General features: G+C 41.2%; 1 protein-coding gene across 5 annotated transcripts in view; it reads right to left on the bottom strand.

Moving 5' to 3' along the window:
• Window positions 1–17,068, bottom strand: part of ST6GAL2 (ST6 beta-galactoside alpha-2,6-sialyltransferase 2) — a 182,191-nt gene that overhangs the window by 33,221 nt on the left and 131,902 nt on the right. The window contains exon 1 of one of the 5 annotated variants that reach the window (XM_071807853.1): window positions 7,617–7,639. The exons of the other annotated variants lie outside the window; for them this stretch is intronic. The gene's annotated coding sequence lies outside the window, so the exon portion shown is untranslated. Of the gene's footprint in view, window positions 1–7,616; window positions 7,640–17,068 lie in introns of those variants that run through there. 5 annotated transcript variants of the gene reach the window in all.

The following is a 17,068-nucleotide window of genomic DNA, read 5'->3' as shown; positions in this document are numbered from 1 at the left end:
CTCTCAGGTCAACCTCCATCTACCCAAACTGCACCATCTTTTCTCATTAGCCATGACACTGGCTCTCACTTGGATATACACTGAGATTCAAAACACCAGCCAGAATTTCCTCCCAAATTTCAGGTCAGGGAAGACAACACAACCTCTTCGTCTTTGATGGACTGGTTATGAGCCAACCATGGCCTTATCATAACTGAGGGTTTCTATAGAAATGTACTACACTTCACTGCATGTGAAATCCAGAACAACTTCAGTGTAAATCACTTTCAGGTTCCTCAAATGAAACTACGAAGGGCAGGACTGTCACACAGTTGTGCTCAAAATAAGCAATTTTCACAACATAACTCAAATCAGCCCCTAAAGCTTCTCAGGGAGCCCCTCACATAACCATGCACACAGCCTTACCTACTTCCGACCTCTTTTTTGCCATTTTTTCTTGCTGTACCTTTGCTGTGCACTGGCACTGTTCACAGTGAGATGAAAAGGTTAAAGGCTGCTTCAAGTTGCAGCAAATGGCAGCAGTGCTTAGCTCCACCACAGTACATGGGTGCAGAAGCCACCTCTTTGGCCATAATGCCTAGCATGTCCTCACATACAAGGAGTAGAGGAGTAGTTAAGATATCTTTTCTGCCCTTGCAGAATTATCAGCTGATTGTTTTGGGCAGTTTTTGGTCATATTTCAGCTGCCACACCTGTGTCTTGATCCAAGCACCAAGAAAAACAAGCAAATAAACAAACAGGTAAAACTCTTATTTACATCAGTATAAAACTTCTGCAAATACTCAGAGACAGTGCAAGTCACTTTTCCAAAGTGAAATTCATTGTGCCACTGGATAATCACAGAGGGGTCCAGCTTTATACCAACACCATCCCAGCTGGCTACACTCTTCCACCTCGGCAGTTCCTCTACACAGGCAAAGCCTTGAGGATCAGGCCACAGAGCAGCCTGTGTTTTTTCTGCTCATCTCTGCCCCCCCCCCCCCCCCCCCATAAATGGCAAGTTGTAAAGGAACTGCAGATGATCCCAGGGGACCTGATCAGCATTAGGATCCTGGGAAGCCCAACGCTGAGTGTTTGCATGAGGCGGACAGGCTGAAAGGGCAAGCTGGCTGCAGATAAAAGCCAGGTGTGGAAACAACGTGATCAGACTGATGGCCACCACTTACTTGCGCGTCCTCCACTCATGCATAATCACCTTACTAATGTATTTACGGTTATTGCTGAGGTGAGGTCAATAAGCAAAGTACACCAACACAGGGAGGAAGAAGTGAGGACTGGGAGAGGCTGAGAGGAGAGTGAGACACTGAGAAGGAAACAGGACACCGGCTGCAGAGCAGAGCGAAGGGCAGGGGTGAGCAGCAGAGAATGAACAGAATCCGTGCCCATGGCACTAGTGAAAGAGCAAAACAACACCTGCCAGAGTCAAGGACACCTCAGCACCAAGGGGGTGAAAAATGGCAGGAAAAACTTCCTCCCACCAGAACAATCACATCCTTCCCTGCAGGGAAACATGAGCTGAGTCCTACTCCTGCTGAGGGCAGGCTCTGGCACAGAGCTTCCTACCCTATTTCTCCTAAGCAACTGATGAGAAAGAGGCCACCACGCTCCTGCAACAGAGTGGGAGGTCTGGGTGAGCAGTGGGATCCATGCTGTGTCCTAGCCCCTTATTCTGAGCAGCCCTTCCCAGGTCAATGTGCTGCTTTCCGCCATCCCTGTGCATGGGAAAGGGAACCCTGGGGCACCAACTGCGCTCCTCACAGATGGAGCATGGTCCTTGCTCTCTTCCCACCCTATGTACCAGGAGAGCCTCGGATTGAGCTTTGCGATGGACTAGCAGCCAAAATAGCTGCACCTATTTTCCTCTCTTTTACCCCGTGAACATCACTTCACACCTCATGCAGACATTCTGCAAACTAGGGGCACAGTTGGTGCCTGAGGACCCACAAAACAGGCAGGAGTGGCAGCCCATCTTCAGCACAGCCTGGCTTTCTGTGGGTTTGATCCTTCCCTGCCCTGGCTTTCTGTAGGATTGATCCTTCCCTGCCCACAGAATAAGGTTTGAATCTCTTTCCCCCTGCAAAAACACAGTTCAGGAGCAGCCCATGCCTATGTTCTGATGTCATGTGTAACTGAACATGATGGCAGGAATCTCTTAATGCTCCGAAACAAGACAGAGAAGTGCAGAGAAATGGATAGTCTACTTGGTGTCTAATAAAACACTAAAAAAAAAATAAAAAAAAAATCCAGCCAACATACATAACTGTATTTGGTTCCTCGCCTTCTTTTTAAGGGACAGCTTTTGATACCGTACTTGCAAAAACACATAATTCAAAAAAGGAAGGAAGTGCTTTGAGGGTTTTTTATTTAAAGCTTGACAGGATAAACGAATCATAGTCTCATTAAATCACACAAATCTCAGGCTGCACACAGACTAAACCACGAGAAATAGGACGTTAACAAATCCTCATGCAGTTCTACAGTTCCAGCACAACAGCTCATTTTATTTCTGCTCTTGGCAAGGTTAGAATAAAAGGCTTCTTTTCTTTGCTCCATAAATGTTTTTAGATGCTATATTACTTGAACTTAACACAGCAGTAATTGCACTGAAAAAGGGCAATCTGAATTGCTTCCTGAAAGAAGGGAACGTTTATACTAACGCGCACATGAACAGAGAGCACAGTTACAAAAGGTCTGTTTCAATCCCATCACAAAAAAACTTGACCAAACTTACAATCACTTCCAGGCAAAAATGGCTGCAGAATTTTGATTTTCCACTCTAAAGCAAAAATGTTTCTGAGATATACTGATTATCTATATCTCAATATAGCAGTAAACTTTACATCCACAGTGTGTGCTTCTACTGTATGTTCCAATAAAGCAAGTCCTACAGGCACTGTGTTTTGCTTTGCTTTTTATTACTAACTTTTTTATTAGTCCATAGTTTGTCTTTTTACATTTGTTCCAGAAAGCAAACAAGCCCTTGTTTTAAAACTCTGAAGCAGAACAATGGTAAATAAATTGTTCCCTATTTCTCAGCTCTATCTCAGTGACAATTCCTATTTGTTTATGTTAGCAACATAATTTTCTACATGCTCTCTTAAAATTATCTTTGTTAATGTCTCTTTTCTATACATTCATATACATACAGACAAAAAACGTGCCTTCTATTAGGCTTATTTGCTCTAGGCTAAAAGCTTGAATGAAAAATTTCACCCTGGAAGAAGGCCTGCCAAACTGAAGGATGAAGTCAGTTGAGGCTTTGTTACATTACAAATACAATCCAAAATTGAAGTTTCCTGGACTGGAACAATTTTTCCCCTCTTTTTTGTATATTTTAATATTTAACATGACTATGCTGATAATAGGCCAATCTACACTAGCTAGGATGTTTTGTTTGGCTTCATAAAGCAAAATAAAGTGACACTAGTATTTTTTTTTTTCTTTTTCTCCTCCATTCTGGCAGTGTTTTATCCATGGCTCAGGGCAATATTAGTTCAAACTATGACTAGATCAACAGAAATCTCTTCTGTGGGGGATACAGCTGTTTGTAATCTGACACGAACCACTGGAACCTGAATCCTACCTGCCTGGAAATTTTACAGAGAAACAGGATCTCTAAGAGCTACCACCATGAAAACAGTATGAGAACAGTGACAAGTACATCACAGTTGTTGGATTCTTTCCCCTTTGTGCAGTCATCAGTGCCCATGTACAGCACACAAGAAGTCTTCTCTCCCAGCACTTGCCATTCACTCCCTACAAGTACAAATGACTTTACAAGGTGGGAGGTACCAGAAAAAAAAAAAAAAAGGGTCTCTGAAAGCTCTGATATCATTAAAATAGTGAGAAACCAAGGTAAGAGAGAAGTAAGACAGAGCTGACTAGTTTGCAAGATTATGTGCATTTTTTTTTTTTGTTATAAAAGTTGAAATGACAGGATAAGATTCTGAGCCTATCCTTACTGGATACAACTGTGGAATTACCATTTTATGCTAATTTTCACCATCATAGGAGACAGCAGAATCTAAACCCTTGTATTTTGAGATCTACAGCCTACTAACAATGAAGCTGTGAAAGAGTAAATGCTTTTCTTACTAAGATACTTGGCAGAAGTTGTTGACATGCCTTTACCTCCAGAGGAAAGTCTCCATTTAAATACTGACTTTGAAGTCTGAAGCTAATCAGCATACATGTAACATATGTCCTTTCTTCAGTTCTTCAACAGGTGGGATTCTCAAATTTTTCATTACAATATTTGTCAGTAATTCAAATGCTGGCTATGTCTTTTTTTGGTTTCCAGCCAACAGGCAGGCCTTTGAAATATCACTGATTTCATTAAAAAGCCCCCCTTCTAAGCCTTCCTTTAAGTAGCCAAGATATGCAAACCCCCTGCCTGGCTTTTGCACGCTCTGCTTAGTAGATGCAGATGCATCTGCTTAGAAGATGTGGATGAAGCGCATCCTCTTGCCTGGCACAGAGCACAGGCGTCCTCTCAGAAAGATGTCAGACACACCTGAAATTTCTCCTCTCCTCTCCCCTCCTCTCCTCTCCCCTCCTCTCCTCTCCCCTCCTCTCCTCTCCCCTCCCTCTCCCTCTCCCTCTCCCTCCCACACCCATGGGAAAAGGCTCCCTCCTGGCTATGGCAAGGAGTAGCTGGGGTCTGCCCATGCCCCCACCCAGCATACTCCCCCTGCTTGCTTTCCCAGGGGAGTGCTTCTCAGACAGTGCTTGCTTCTCTTCAGGTTCATGGCCTTCCCAGAAAATCTGAGCTTTCCCCCACTGTGGCACCATCTGCCATTTAGGAACGCTATCAGCAACATTCAAGCCAACCATTTGGAGAGTCAGGAACAAAGTCTGTGAGGATGAAGATGATGTTTTATGTGGTTTTGCCCCTTGCCTAGCATAATACAGCCCCAATCCATGTCTGCAGCTCTTAAGTGCTAAAGGAACAGAGCAAGTAATAAAGTGAAGCCAATTTACCACCCTAAATCAATCAGAAGGTTTTCTCTGCCAGCATAAAAAGAGACTGTTCTGAAAAAGAAATCTTTGTTTTAACATAGATTGATTCCTTAGCAACACCCAATCCTGTCAAACCTATTCTGTCGATGGCGTTTAGCCCTGCTTCAATCCTGTTCAGACACCAAAACCAAAAGAAAATATTAGTCTGATCTAAAAGTTAATGCTTAACTTTTCTAACATTTTCACGATTCTTGCTTTTATTTCCTGACTGCATCTATATTTCTAATTACTGTTTGTTAGTAGAGATGTTTTATTAACAGTTAAAACTGCTATAGCAGGTATGGGGTATACTACACAGGATGACAGGAAGCAAAGCAAAGTTTTCCTACTTTCTTCAGGTTGTTTCTTAACTGCTGGCGAAAAATGCATTGAAGTCCATACTAAATTTGGATACAAAAATGCAAAAATATATACTTGCAGCAATCATAAATTACACCAAGCAGTGATGGGACTCTTGTTCTGGTCTGCAGCTGCCTTCAGTCTACTCCAAACTTCTTGGATTTTTCGGTATCCGTGCAAAACATTCTGTTTTGCCTGCCCTGCTAAGACCAAAGAGTAAAATTCTTGTGAACCTGTATTTGGACACGAGGTAGTACAGCAAAGTGCTGGTAATCCACACTGACTGGTAGGAAACCTGCCACTAGTAGTAAACATACTGATCACTAAACACAGTTTGGTGAATGGACGAAACAAAATTTACCAGTCCAATACAGCAGAAGGAACTCTATATAGGAATATTTCCTTAATGCATTGTAACTTGTACTTTATTTTAATGCATTGCACAATTTCATAGCACTTCTAGCAAATACAGTGAAATGTATGGTATAAAAACGCCAAATATGAAATCTGGTATTACCTCAAGCAGTCCCCGGAGGGTCATGAGAGATACCAGGTTATTCCCAGGGAGGAATGACACAGCCCTATGTCTTCCCATTATCCCAGTCCTGCGCTGCTACAAAGCTACAGTAGAATCTTGCAGCATCTCACAACCCTGAAGTGACATTTAAGTAGAGGAATACAAAGATTTTAAGATGAATTTACAAGCAGTGCTAGAGTGGTTTACTTACAAACCACATTTATTCAAACATATCTTGTACTTTGTGTTCTGCTTTTCCACTAAAGGCCCCAATTTTGTAACCAGCAACAGTCACACAAGCTGTGAGTTTTCAATTTCAGCTTAAGCTTTTCTTAAAGGAGCAGACAGACAATATGTTGCACCCCAAAAGAACCAAAAGAAATACTGTTTAAAGTTAGCTGGGGAGGCAGGAGCATCCCCACCCACAGCACTGAGGTCGAGTTCTGGACGCAGAACCGCACTGACTGAATTTACACATGAGCACTGACTGGCAGCACACACCCCAAGTTCCTATCGCAAACCAGGTAGCTGGATATCACCACATTTCAGTCTAAAGATGCTGTACTACAGATTTTCTCTTTCTTCTATTTTAACCACTTTTTGAGATTGCTAAGTCTCTCCAGATTGCTTTGAAAGCAGCATAAATTATTAACAGTGAACTAATTTATGATGAAATGGACTTATCATACTAACTACTGATAATTTTTTTAAGCTTTAATTGTTCAAATTTGATACAGCTCTTTAAGAATCCTATGCAATGTGCTTTCACAATTCTCAATGGATAGTATTTATCTGACTTATTTACTAATTACTTCCAAATTACAAGTGTCCCTCAGGTCTGAATCATTTTTGATGAAAGAATGAGCAGACTTACATAGTTTTATACCATGAGGCAAGAGAAATTAAAGGAAAAGAATTTGCATGGCTCAGATAAAGGAAATGAAAAGTTTCATTTCTTTAAAGTGTTTTCCAGCTTTATTACTGCATGCAGGTAACAGTTTTGTCCGTTAAATCTCCCACACCATCATCATATCAAGATCTCTGCTTAGGTTTTTTTCAATAAATGGAAATGACCATCAAAACCTATGGCAAAAGCAGTACTCCAGACTGCTGACACTGTAAATGTCACTGTCTCCATAAAGAACCTGAGTATGGACAAGCGCATGTAGAACAACCACATATTTTCAAGCCACTTAAACAGAACATGCCCAAGGGCATGCTGTAGAGAAGCCCACGTTTCCGTCAGTGGGTAATGTACACAGTTTCCTTTCCAGGAGTCAGAGAATCCAAGTTGATGTGAATTTTAATATATCACTTTTCTGCCAAGCACATTGTTCTAAGAAACAGGTACACCGGTGTCTTTAGTTTAAAATCAATTTCACCTGGCCTGGGCATCAGAGAATCGGTGAAAAAAACAGACTTTTAGTATACAACATTTGCTTTCTAAAAGCACTTTCTTGGAACATGTAACATTGTTAATATAATACATACTTTATGTACTCCATGTACGCTCTCAACAGCTACTATTTTTCCACCATTTCAGCCAGTGAGTGGTGACTTCAGATGACAGTCCTGTGTTCCCTCTAGCATCACCATATCCCTATAAACACCTCCTGATTTCCAAAACCTCAGAAGTAGCATCCCTATTCCGAACCACCTCCAAGACCTATGTACCAGTCACCACTGCTGCAAGTCTTGATCCAATCTGCCTTTATCCTGATGATACTTCTACTCAGCATACCTGTTTTTTCAAGTCACTTGACATTTTCCTGAGTGCTTCTCATACATGGGACTTGAAATTTTCTTCTTTTGTAACCTCACTTCAGCTGGAAGGAAAATGAGAGGAATCTTCTGCTTAAAATGGTAGTGCATTTCAAAGAACAAAAATATAACTGCTTTGTTTAGTGGATCTAAATAAAAAATTCAGTTTTGTTTTACAGCCCAAAACCACAGTGGAACTGATGTGGTATCAAATATTACCTTCTGAGAAACTTGGACAGTGGGGAAATCGACAATTCTTGTTGCTCTGCTGTTACTGACCACACTTCTGCTTTATAGCTGCTTCTAAACAATTGGGGAGGCTGGGGGGGGCGCAGGAAGAGACGTATAAAGAGGCTCACTTTAATCCAATGGTAAGGTAAGGAAGACTTCAAACTCTATCACACATACTTACTGAGTCTGTTCTGCACTTATAATGCAGTTTTGAGCTGTGAATCTCCAGCAGTGTCCATCCCACAGCTTTACTGTCTTTGTATAGCTGTATCATTGTCTGGCTGTTAATGTTCCTGCCTCATTTACTTAAAATGTTAAAAGCCAGCAAATGTGGCAATAATATCAAGAATTTAATGAGAGGTATTTTAAGTGTTGTACCTGTTAACTATTCTTTAGAAAATAAGCAAGCAAATTCAGAAACAGAATTAAAGTGGCACTATCAAAAAACAGACTACTGTAGAAAGAGGACTTTCTTGAGCTGGAGCAGATATCTACCTTAGCCATGCTGAACTCAGCAGTCAAGGCTATGAATTACTACTGGCTGCTTGACTGATTAGACATGGTCCTGGTATGCCTGAGACCTTCCAAACACAGCAGGGGATACTGCAGCAGTAGACAATACCATAATATTGCAGTATTACAAGCTATGCAGTTTTCTATCCCTTCTCTCAGCTTGTGCAATGGGTTTATGAGACTCCTTGGAATATTTCATCTGCAAGCACGGGACGGAGTAGTGCCAGTAGTAACTCCAAGCTTTGCAGCTCTGCAGTCTGAAAAGCACAGACACACACTCTCTAGAAATGCCACAAAGATAAAAATTCATTGAGGTGATCCCCTCCAGTGGGGCCCTGCTTACTGAAGAAATCATTCAGGGAGTCTCTATGCAGAGCACTACAGTACTGTGCAGTGATGCTTGAGCTAGCTCAGGAATCAAAAAAATGCATCCTTGATATTTTGAACTGCATTTCCTCTTTGATGGCTATGCTTTTGATGCTGTCACCACCTGAAGAAATCTCTGGGCACTTTCAACTGCAACTAGTTATTGTTTAAAAAAAATGAAAAGCCTCTGCATCATACATGACAAAAGAAAAGTTCCATGTACACAGTGGGCTCTAGCTGTGCCCTTATTTATCTCATGACGACCTTGCAAGAGCAACATATATTACAATGACTGCAAGGCTTAATTATTTTAATTCTGTGGTCCAGGAGTTTTCAGCGGGGTTTCTCTACTGCTTGCAGATTTTGCAGACTGTAGCAGTATATCTGATCACTGGTTTAAGTAGCTGTGATCACATTACACCCACCCGGCACTCCTCTCATTGGCTGCCTACATAGTGGCAGATTGATTTTTAGCTGGCTCTGTTGGTCTTTTTAGTGCTCCTAATAATAAAACAACCTGAGCAAATAGAAAACCTTCTGATAGGTATTTCATACAGACACCCTTTTTCTGAATTAACCCGTGATAATCTACTGTATCTTGACAGACAACTGTATGTACCGGTACAGATGGCAAAACAGGACAAAGACTGTGCCTTGCACAGACATGGAGCAACTCCTGGTCTTATGAGCTGAAGAACTCAGCAGGTGCTGCGTAATCCTGCCTGCAAGAGTGTCATACCAAGCAGTGATCAGCAGCACCTTATCTCTTCCACGAGCAGCATCTCCTGACTTCTTCCGAGTCTCTCACAGTGCTTCTAAACTCCAGCCCCGGAAAGAAAAATAACAGTCAAGCATTGACTTCAAACACTCTTAGCCTCTGCCTCAGGGTGAGGACTCATTCCAGCTTGACATCTGTTCCAGTCCTGCTCACCCTGTCTATAAAGTGACTCAGTCAAATTAATTCAGTGTCTTTAAATACAGCATATTTAGAGACCTTTCCTCATTTGGCTGCATCTAACAATAGCAAGTATCCACAATGGCATGCTTTGGTCTTCACGTCACCCAGAAACCAGCACTCAGGGTGGAGGGAAGGGCTGGTGCATAACTAGGTCTCACTCCTATTCGGAATCAAGTCACAGCCAAAGTGACCCTAACTTGAGAAATAAAAAGCACTTCCAGGTCCACAAACATTTTGTCTATATTTTCTAAGCTCTATTTGAAATTTGATAATTTTGGTAGCTACACATTTCAGGCTGCAGATGTTTAGACACAATGAAGAGCAGCTCAAGAGCACATATGGAGAACACTGATCCAAATCTTAGGCTATCACCACCTTCACGGCTTTCTACAGCAGGAGCTGCCACTAGGGAAACCCTGAATGATGAGATGGCCATCAACCAGAATAATTTTTTGCCTGGAGGTGAGAGTATAACTAGGCCAACAGAAACGCTCTCTTTGACCAAGCAGAGAGGGAGAAGCTGTATTAAGCAGTGAGATTTCAAACCAGACAGCCCAAAAAGCTCTCCAGTGATAGTCAGGTGGGAGTAAGACCTGAACTATGACTCCTTCTTGGGTGGATATAGGGCTAATGCTTCTGTCTTACCACATATGCCTGTATGCAGCCATGCACAATCTTGCACCACGCTATACTTCTCTGAATTTATTCTTTAAAAAGAAAAAAAAAAAAAGGCAAAAATACAATCAGCCTGAACAAGAAATAGCAGTGAACAATTAAGACGGAATGAATATCAACTATGCAGAAATATTTCTAATGGAAAGATTATCTTTCTATAACAAACTCCAGTTTTAACCTTCATAACTTCAACAAAGTAAAACCCAGCCACATGAAATTTCACAGCTATGGTCTTGTGCCAAGGAAAGCTTCTCTGGAAAGTTTGAGGTAGATTGGCCAAGGCATCTTGGAGATATGAGAGTTCCAGAAAAGTGAGGTGTTCTCCATTTCTTGGACTCCATCCTAATTTTTTTTGGCTCATAATAACCTCAAAATGGTTGGCTTAGACATTCTGAATTTGCTTGGCTACTACCGGTGCCTTTGACTAGTTGCAGGCTATTTTATTACTAAATGTGGGTTTGTGCAAATTCTGAGTGCTGCGGTTGTTAACACCACATGTTGGCTTGTATATACCATAGGCAAGCCAGTCTGGCCCACTGCAGGGTCCTCCAGCACCTCATCAGCTGTGCTCAGGAGGCAGCACCAAAGCCCAGGACCCTTCCCTTAGGTCTGACTGGGTATAAGAACTTGGCTGGACTTGTCAGTCTCCATGGGGGGGCTACGTTAGGCCAAAGAGCAATGGCTCCAGGGTGCTTTCAAGCCTTGCCAGTACCAAAGTGCCTCTCTGATAAATGTAAGCACACACTCAGCAGTGATAGTTTCCTCCCCAGTCTTGTCATCCTCCTGCTATTCCTTCAATCCATACTTAGCCTTAATCCCTGATGTGCACAAAACTTTTCCCAGGGAACACACACGTAATTCCCAAGTACCCCCTCCTCCATGGATTACTGATCCAATCTATTTTCCATTTCCACAGTGATGGAAAACTCCATGCTGGGGTCAGGGTGCTTCTACTGCAGCTTATTCCCTCTCACTGCTCCACTCCTTCGGTCTCCAAGGCCCCCTTCTAGACTGGGAGCCTTGTGCACACAGACACAACATAACTCATTAGTCTCCTGGGCAGGAAAACCCAGGAGGGAAAGATCTCAGCCCTCAAGAAGCGTATTTCCCCTGAGCCAACTAAAAGCTTTGATGAACCCTGGAAAGCTGTGGATAACAAAGTTGCTCCTGGTGGGGACTGCTCTGTTCATAATCTTGATTTTGATAATGGATACTATGGCAACCTCATGGATCTCGCAACACAGTCTTCAGCATGGTCAACTACTTTAAGCAATTCTCCTTAATCTTTGATATTTCCCTTGACAATGTCACCTGCTGAGTTGCCAGGAAAACAAGCAGTGCATAGCTGATCAGTGGTGGAAAACATTAGGACATTAAAAACATTGCCTGGTGAAGTATGTTTCTACACAGAAAATGCCTCAGTTACAGGGAGACCTATTCTTCTTGAGATGCACACATGCATGACTCCCATTCACAGGAGCTATGTGAGTGCATCCAAAGTACAATAGGCTAGAAAGTGTCTACATTTAGCAAACATCGATCCCACACAGAAGTGCTTTTTGAGAATGACACATTCTTTGATCTACTGCATCTTACTTTTGCTTTTCAGAAACAAAAGATTTCTCCATGACCACGTCACCTAGATTTAAAAAATAAAAATGGCAAAAAAAATCCTCCACTGCCCTTTGGGAAGGGGTCTTACCCCACTCCACCTCGCTGGCTGTGGTGTGAGCTAATGAAAAGAGCACGAGGAGAATCTGCCTGTACGCTCCTCCCTTTCTCAATTCACAGTGGGCCAGTCACAGTCTGACCCTAACTTAACACTTGGGCTGTAAACTTACTTAACACTTGGAGAAGAATTTATTTTTTCAAACATACTGATGGCAGCATATGGCCCATCGACAGGTTTATTATTGTAAGACACTTTTTCCACCAGGTTATAGGCTTTTTTATAAACATATGTTTCAGCACATAATAAAATCCCTAAGAACTGTTGCTGAAACATAATCACCACGCAGGCACAGAAACTACTTTTCAAGGTTTGTCAAGATAATGAAAGAAACAATCTTTTAAGGGATGTACAGTTTTCTAAATGTCTTTTAAATCTAAGGGTACTGAGAGTTATTCACGTCAAACAAAGCCAAGCAAACAAAAGCAAAAAGAAAAGAAAAAAAAGTGAGTTCTCTTTGTTAATGCCACATTATTCTCCATTTTGTCAAAGTAAGCATTTTTATACTTAGTAAAACCTCTCCTTTCGCTAAGTAGACCTTTAAATCAGAACATGTATTTTATGGGTGAATGACAAGCTTCTGAAATAGAGGTGGCAAATTATAAAGAAAATGTCAACACAACTACAGTCACGCAAACTCATAAATGTAAAACCACCCTTGATATTCTGTGTCCTTCAGTAGTACTAATAAAAGGTCTGTGTATGGAGCCAAGGTAGTTAGACCATGGCCTTGCATCCATCTGCAAGACTATATCCAAGTTAAATATCTAAAAACATGTCACTGCTTGATTTTCCCATAAACCACATCTGTGTTCTTAAGAAATAACACTTCTTGTCTATGCATTTATAATGCTATTTCTATGGTAGCACTACAATCTTCAGAAAAAAAAAAAACCTACATGGTATACACTGCTGTCTTCAAAAAATTCCTACGCTCCTCTTATTCTTAATGCTTCCTCTATAACACCTCATGATGTATTTAGCCCCAGTGGCCTTTTTTGTAAAACGAGCTTCTTCAATACATCAAAATATGACCCAACTCACATATGTTTCCTAAAAGCTGTTTCCTACCACCCAAGTTTATTGTCTCCTGTTGAAAGGAGCCTGCAGCTGGAATACAAACTAGGGCTCACAAGGGTTTAGATCCAAAGCCCACTTAAAGGCAGTGCAAGACCTTTCCCTGATTTTATGGGACTAGGTATCTGATCCGTAGTTCACTGAAGACACTACAGGCCTGCCTGATACATGATACAATGATACAACACATTAGATCGGCCTTAATCACGAGAAAAAAATTTCGCAACCACTTTGAACATTTCTTTGGCATTTAGGGTATTTTGGGGGAGAAAAAGCACTTCTGGGTTTCCCCACCACAATCACACTCCCCATAAAATATAGAAGTTTTAAGACACTGGGGAAAAAAAAAAAAAAAAAATCAGTGACCAGCAGATTTGATCCGTAAATGAAAAAAATCCCTAATTTTATCAGAGGCCTACTATTATAATTGGCATGCGTGAGCTTGCATTCAAAGAAAACTCATTTGTTAAAATTAATCACCAAGTTCTCAGCCAATTTGTCAGTAACTACTGTCAAGTCTGGACATGATTAGCTTCACTGGGAGATACAGTACGCCCTTATAATGCTTCCACAGGATGAAATGCTAAATCCAGCGAAGCCTTTGAACATTTTTCAGGCAACTTCAGATGGAGCCAGGACCTCATGGATGCTGCTGCATGCTCTACTTTTTGCTGCTTTTACAGATTAAGCCCTTCTAGGAGACACAGGCCAACAACTCCAATAATAAAACGTGTTCTTTCACCATCAGCAGACAGAGCAGGATGAGCAATCGCAGGTCCCTATGCTGTGTTTGGGAGCACTTGGCTGGCTGGATCAGTTTGGGTCTACGATGAGGCGTGATGTGCTTGTTAGCGACTCTAATGAGTCTTTCCACGAAGGGGCTGGCTCTGCTCATCTAATTGCAGTGGCTGCTCCCGGGATGTGGAAACCTGTCTATTAGAAACCACATTTCACAGGTGACTAAACAGCCATCAGATGGTAACAGCTTTCATTTGTTACTGACCTCCATTTCCCACCGCAGTGAAACGGGAGAATGGCCTGATACCGTGTTACCAGTCAAACACGTCCTGCTCTCTGTGGTGGATTATAAAAAACCCACAACATTTTTCAGATTTGCAATGCATTGTTTTGAAACAGCACTTTGAATTAGCATCTCCTTACCTAGGAATCAGCCTTATAAAAGAATGTCAAACTCTGCACTACTCAGTTATGCAAAGACTGAGGGCATTTTGGACAATGACTGTAGAGCACATCACTACATTTTTATACACAGACGGTATTTACTTAGGTCCTTGTTCCTTAAAAAGAACATCATGGGCAGAAGAGACACGGTATTTCATAGAGACAGGATCAGAGTCTTTGCTGAGGGACAGACATGACAATGACCAGACCAAAAGTAGTCCTTACGGTGATAGATTCCACTACCAAAATGAAATACAGAACTTAGTATAGCAGAGCTACTTTAAACTGAGGATCCTAGAAACATCCCTCATCAAACTTTTGGCTCCATCCATGACATAACGGATTCACAAAGTTGCAGAACAAACCACCCCATCTCACTAAGTCCTCTGCATCTGATGGGTCACCTATCTTCCACCCAGACAGGTTTATGTTACAAGGGAAGAAGAAACTCTTTCCACAGTTAACAGCCATTTGATTCACATGATTTTCAGTCCACAGAGAGCACTTGCAGTCACTTCACAACCCTAGCTATAAAATGCCCTAATCTCATATAGTATTTATACAATCTAATACAATAAACAGTGGATTGTACAAAACCTGTGGTGAATACTACTCCGATGACAATTGCAGAGCTATGCAATGAATAACATTTACTTTTCATTTACATTTAGATTTCTGAAGTGCAACCTTCCAGAAAGCACAATGCAATAAACACACACACACGTCTCCAGTGAAATGTCACAGCAATCCAGGCCACCATATCCCAGAGCCCAGCTCTGCCTCACTTCCCCAGCTCCCACCCAACCTCTGGCCACCTTCAGCAGCCTGGAAGATCTGGCCTCTCCAAAGCAACTGGTGTCAGAGCGGGCTTTGAAGTCCTGTAGACTAACAAACTCTGTCAGAGCATTTGCCAGGAGCAAGTTTCCAAGGTCAAGGACCCTAGTCAAGAACACTGGCAACAGCTCCCTGTCATTTAACTCTTCAAGTGTTTATCCTCCTGAAAGTAGCCAATCTTTGAAAAATGTATACAATAAGCACAATTATTTGGGCATGCTCTGCCCTCCAGGCCAACTATTGAAGGTCTGTTTCTAGTCTACATAAAATTTGCAGACTAAATAGAAATAAATCTGAATTTCTTTTCAAAGTTGCTTTTCTCATAGCATTACTGATAAAGAAAAGCAGTTTTCTATGGTTGCACCATAGACAAGACTGGATCTAAAATACAATATGTTTGTAAGACCCATAACAAATATCAGGGTTTTTCACATAATTCTCAGGTGTAATATGGTAGATGTAGTCAGATTTTTATAGAATCTTGTACCCTAAATATGACACCATGAGTTCTAATAAATTCCACTTATTATAGAACTAATATATACGATTAAGCACGTGAAGTAGGGGTTATTGTATCTGAACATTTTACTATAAATTCTTTGTGGCACAGATTTCATCCCATGCCCCTGCTTTTACACTCTTAAAATAATTTTCAAGACAAATAATATCACTTGACTTAACTTCAGTAAGCTTTTTAAACTTTCAGGCAAAAAAAAATTGTAACTTTCCCATTTGTGTCACGGTTTGGTGGCTACCTACATATGAATGACAAAGTTACACAGAAGATCAAAACATATGGCATATGAAGACATGCAGAACAATTGCTCTGCATTAATACCAGCAAAATCACTAAACAACTGCTTTCAGTTATGCAAATTGAAAATATAGTGGCACAACTGCAAATGAGAACCTAAAAAGTGCAAAGTTCAGGAAAAAGCCACGCATGCAGCTGCTCCAAAAATAACTGTGGTCAGATAAAAGTCTGAAAGCAATTATTTGGGCCAAATATTGTACACAGACCACTGCACTAAGCTTCTATCATTAAACAAGAGAAAAGTTCAGATGGTGCCCAATAAACCACTTACTATATTAATTATATTCAAGTGTGGCAGTCTAACACTTGGTAATAACTAGTAACAAGGAAAATAATAAAAAAAACCTATCTGATGTTACATATTTCTTTCTTTTTCATTCATCAGTACCAACGTTACTAGCCAACCTTTCTAACACACTTCAAACGCATGAAAGGGATACTGCTTAGTGTCAGGAAGAGCTATTTAAGGGTTGTAAACCTTTACTCTGAGGAAGCCAACAGTCTTACTTGACAAAAATTATTTCTGCACTACGAAAGCAGCAGTAAAGCCAGAATTTCCATTCTTTGAATCAAGTCCCACGCCTTTGTTCCAAAGTTACGGTGTCATGGGGTCGCCCAATTTTTTTGTAGCAGCAACAGCACCCCAGCAGACCTTTGCAGATCCACAGATTTCCCACTAAACCTATTCCCTGGATTTGCCTTCATACGAATCACACAGCATTTGTATACATCTGAGATTTTAACAGTATTTGCAGCAATTTCTTATTGAAATAATAAATATTAGAAATTTATTTAATATATTTTTGCTTCTTTTAATGCCATTAGTAGCTAAACACACAGAAAATGAGCCGACACCGTACGCCTAAGTACTTCTCTGTAGACCACCAGCCAGTCACTTAGCAAATACAGAGAAGTTCCCAAAACAGTCTGAAAATCACTGCAGAGGCATTTGCATATAATTTCTGATGGACTAGTAGCATTCCAGCAATTTATCTAAAATCCAGCATGCTGCACTAGTATATGCAGTAACTACCATACACAGCATGAATTCAC

Source organism: Patagioenas fasciata, chromosome 1, assembly GCF_037038585.1.
Source record: "Patagioenas fasciata isolate bPatFas1 chromosome 1, bPatFas1.hap1, whole genome shotgun sequence".
Lineage (NCBI taxonomy): Eukaryota > Metazoa > Chordata > Aves > Columbiformes > Columbidae > Patagioenas > Patagioenas fasciata.
The sequence above is the reverse complement of the archived record's forward strand: the minus strand, read 5'-3'. Positions and strand labels throughout refer to the sequence as shown.